Below are 4,907 nucleotides of genomic sequence, written 5' to 3'. Positions count from 1 at the left end.
AGAGAACCTAGACAACAATGAGGACCCTAAGAGAGACTTACATGGATCTAATCTACATGGGAAGTAGGAAAAGGCAAGATCTCCCAAATAAATTGGAAGTATGGGGACCTTGGGAGAGGGTTGAAGAGGGAGGGGAGAGGCAGGAAGGGGAGCAGAGGAAAATGTAGAGATCAATAAAAATCAATAAAAAAGCCACAAAAAAGAAATAAAGAGCATTAGACAATTTAAAATGTGAAAGTGTCTGAAGGTAGCCCATTAAAGCCTAGTGTTCTCTCTCTTACAATGTTCCTTGTTTCTTGCTGAAAGGGAAGATCACTCTGAGAGGAGAGAAGACTATTTCCTCTTCCTCATCCATCCCCATTCCTGATGCACAGTGCAGAAGGTAGTGGCAACTCATTCATTTGAACAAACCCATGCACAGGAGAAGAAGGTTAAGAGCTCTGGGCTCAACCTGCCATCCCTGCGCTTGATGAGTCTCTGGTTCAGCCACACCACTGTAGCCTTTCTCCTTCTTCCCTTGGACTTGCAGAAGAATGTAACCACTTGTTATCTCCCCTAGTTCCTCAGGGGGAGCCGATGCAGCTTGTTTCCCAAGCTGTAATCTCAGAATTAATGTATAAAGATGTTTAGCTCTGTGCTTTCCTCCTGCCTTTTATCATGAGAGAGTTGATTGTCCAAGGTCATTGGAAGTCCCTGTGTGGCTCAGAGATTGCTGGGATGTAACATCTCAGGCTTTTGTAGGACAAAGAAAAATCTTGTAAAAGAATTTAATAATATTCAAGCATCTATCCAGTCTACCCAACAGGAATAAACAGGACTTAGGGAGACAAAAGCCTTACAGTGTAGTCTCTGAAGGATTTCAGGACTCAGTTTCTAGGAGGGAGTATGTTGGTTAGTCAGGGCTTAGTGTCAGAAAAGACTAACAGTCCCCAACTCCCACCCTGGTTACTTCAGTTGGACCAGAAAGGTAGGTAATAGTGGCTGATGAAATGAAATGTAGAAACGGGCAGTGATGGTCTCCAGCTGGGCCAGTTCAAGGCCCCAACAAGTTGCAAAGAACAATAGAAGATGGTGGGCTCTTTCTGGTCCAGCTCAATTCAGCTCCAGGGACTGCCTCACCAGGAGAGCAGGCCCAGACCGCAGTTACCCTTCTCCCTAGCGAACTTTGCGATTTTAGGGACCCCTTAAGTCTTGTACATATTCTTGAATCATGTGTTTACTTATAACAGACTGATTTTTGGATAAAATGGTCTTCCGGGAAGAGCACACTGGTCCTCTGGAAGTTTCCACCCTGGAGGAGGCACAGAGGAGAGGGTGACAAAAGAGAGACGTAAGCCCCGAGTCTGCCAGGGCCAGCACCATTGCTGTTTGGCTCAGCTGGCCCTTTTCCTAAAGAGTGCATTGTGGCCTCCTCAGCTGAGTTCATGAAACCCCTAGCTGTTTGCTCTACTGCTGTGTTCTGTTGAATTCTTCTCTTTTGGGAAAACAGGAATGAAGACTGCTTCGGGGGTCTAGAGCAGAGCAAACTCAAGACTGCCTTGTCCTAGCTCTGCTATCATAAAAAAAAATGACCAAAAGTGACTTAGGAAGCATTTATTTGGCTTTCAGGTTACAGTTCATTGTTGCAAGATATTTGATTATACTATAAAGTTATATTACTGTGATTGGTTTAATTAAAACCTGAACAGTCAATAGTTAGCTAGGCAGGATTTCCAGGCACAGAAGATGCTGGGAAGAAAGGTGGGGATGCCAGGAGATGCAGAGGAGATGAGTCATGTAGATGAGGTGACAGTCACGAGCCATGTGTCAGTACATAGATGAATGGAAATGGGTTCACTTAAGTTAGAGAAGCTAGTTACAGACAAGCCTAAGCTATCAGCCGAGCTTTCATAATTGATAAGAAGTCTCTGTATGGTTATTTGGGATCTGGCAAGCAAAACAAAAAAAGACATATGGCATCCAATGTTCAAGCACATATTTCCACATAAAACCCAAGAAAGCTTTTAAAAAGATTCCAAACACACAGAAACAAAGCCAAATGTGGCTTTCTGGTGACTACAGCCTCTCAGACAGGCTCAGTGCTAGCGGCATACAGAGGCATGGTTCTTTTAAGAGGTCCTGCTCATGAGCACTTAGGTGGGGTTTATGAGCAGTGGACGGCAGGCTACTTGGTGGCGGGAGACTAGGTAGAAATGCCGACAGCAGCATGGGCCCAGAAACTTTCCAGAGCTGGGGCGATACACGTACCTCCTCCATGAAGCTAGGTTCTCAGGGAACTGAGGGAGCAGAGCCAGCCGCTAGCACACCATGAGCTAAGCTGCATGGTGGCTTTAAGATTTTGCTCACACAGACAGAAAAGGTTGCAGATATAGAGTAAAGCAGGGTCAGATGGAAAAAAACTAAACAAGTTACAGTGTGTTTAACAGCATGTATAGGCTTAAGAAAAAAGAGGATATGAACAGTCATAAAAATAATTTAAAAATAATAGTAAAGTCTTTAAAGAGAGAAGTAAGATAATAAACATAAACCACACAGAGATGGGAAATACACAGGAAGTCTGGCTCCTGTATGGCGTTGTATTGACTTTCAAGTTTTTGATTACTGATGAGTGAGCAACAGTTGCTGAGAAACACTAGATTATGGAAACTGCTCAATTAAACCAACCTGTACATTTTAAACATGTCTCAACTTCAAAATGGAAATAAATAACGTATTGCTTTAGAAAAGAGGTTATACCTTCATTTCCACAAAAAACAAAAGGTTGTGGATTTGTTCAAGGTTAAAAAGGATCAGGTTTGATCAAGGGAGACCCCCTGAAAATCATGGCTACAAACATAAAGAAATAAACCTGTATTAACTACAAGACAGGTGATGGATATTTCACTTGTTCAAACATAAAGTGAAAAATCATCTTTGGCTGGCTTGGATACCTGTATGTATATCGACTGTATGTGTCCATATTTGTGTTAACGTAGATATATATGTTACCTTTGAAAGTTTATGTGTTTTCAGAGCAAGGGGACCCAGACACCAAGGAAAATGGATGGCTCAGGTGATCCAGCCTCTCAGAGAGCCTCTGCTGCAGTTTTCTCAGAGTTCTGCATCCAGAACAGTTTCAAGGCTGCTGGCTGAGGTTGTCCAGTCTCACAGACTCTTCTAGCCAGGACTTGACCATTATCCTAATTTTCTCATGGTCCCCCAAAGACAGAAAGCAGTCTAGAGAACTTGACACCCACATTTCCAAGAGATGGGGTGGGTTTTGGCCATTTGGTCGGTTATGGTTGTTTGTCATTGTTTAGGGGGGTTGGTTACAAATTGTTATTGGTTATGATCAGAAAAAAAAACTGACCAAAGATTAGATTCAGGGATCTCTTTCTGAAGAGAAAAAGGGGGGATATAGTATAAAAATGGTGGGTAAAAGGGTGTATTGTTGAGTCTACTTTTGAACAACCACTAGTTTCAAATATTTTACATCGGTATGAATTTTTGTATTGTTATACTGTATATATGTTTCTATTCTTAAGCTATTGTATCTGTGCAGTTCATTTAACATTGTAATGTAAAATTTTAGTCCTTGAAAGCTATTTAGGATAATAAATAAATGCAAGTTAGTAGTTAATAATCTGTAATAATCAAACTTGTAGTCATGTTAGATGAGTTTTCAAGGTATATCAGATAGGTATTTAGATAGATAAACAGACAGACAGATAGCCTTCAAGCACTTCAAAGACTTACAGAATATAGCATTTAAGATATTTAATAACCCAAGGCTTTTTATGATAGTGAGACATGTCTGCTCCTGGCAGCTCCAATTTACTTCAGAAAGAATGATGGGCATTGAGGAACCTCCAAATGGAGTTTGCTTTCATTGTGACAAAACTATTCATTTGGGAAAAAGCTGTCCTTGCCTTGATTACTGACAGAATACTATACAAACTGAATAAGCAGGACACAAAGGAAAAAATTGTCAAGCTTTGCCAAGACTAGGTAGGACAGTCCTTCAAAATTCCTGCTTTATAGAAAAGTCTGCCAGATAGTCTAAGCTTGCAGGCCAAAAGACTGAATGCCCCACTGTTGCAGAGGAACCTTGGGTGACTGTTCAGGTATCTAGATATCTCTGTTACTTCTATATTTTTGGAAGTTGTTTGCAATGTACTTCCTGTTTCCTAAAATAATATTTCATTATTCTGGGGTCTTTAATAAAGTTGAAGACTAGATAGTAATAGTTATACATTCTCTTAGTTATGATGGAAAATAAATTAGGTACAAAACTTTGGACTCACCAAGACAGGATAAATAATGAAATATTTTCTTTGAATCTGTCAGATACAAATAGATCGGATATTGTAAATGTAACTCTTATTTAATAATTTTTCTTTTTGTATAGCGTTCCACTATGTTAGAGTTAAAACCTTTTCTTTTTATTTAGACAAAAGGGAGAAATTTTGTGAGCTATTTGATTATACTGTGTAAAGATATGTCACTGTGAATGGTTTAATAAAAAGTTAAACATCTAATAGCTAGGCAGAATTTCCAGGCAAAGAGGATGCTGGGAAGAAGAAGGGTAGAGTTGCTAGGAGACTCGGAGGAAGCAGGTCATGTAGAAGATGGGGCGACAGGCCATGAACCACAGGGCGGCACATAGATTGATGGAAATGAGTTAGTTTAAGTTTCAGGAGCTAGCTAAGAGCAAGCCTGACTTATCAACTGAGCTTTCGTAATTGATAGGAAGTCTCTGTGTGGTTATTTGGAAGCAGGCAGGTGGGACAGAAAAGAACTCCTTACAGTTCATCATTGAGGGAAACCAAGGAAGGAATTCAAGGCGGGGATATGGAGGCAGGAGCTGAGGCAGAGACCATGGAGAATGCTAATTACTGGCTTCTCTCTCTCCCTCTGTCTCTCTCTCT

The sequence above is a fragment of the Microtus ochrogaster genome, linkage group LG8 (genome assembly GCF_000317375.1).
Source record: "Microtus ochrogaster isolate Prairie Vole_2 linkage group LG8, MicOch1.0, whole genome shotgun sequence".
In the NCBI taxonomy this organism is placed as follows: Eukaryota; Metazoa; Chordata; class Mammalia; order Rodentia; family Cricetidae; genus Microtus; species Microtus ochrogaster.
This window is presented reverse-complemented; position numbering follows the sequence as displayed.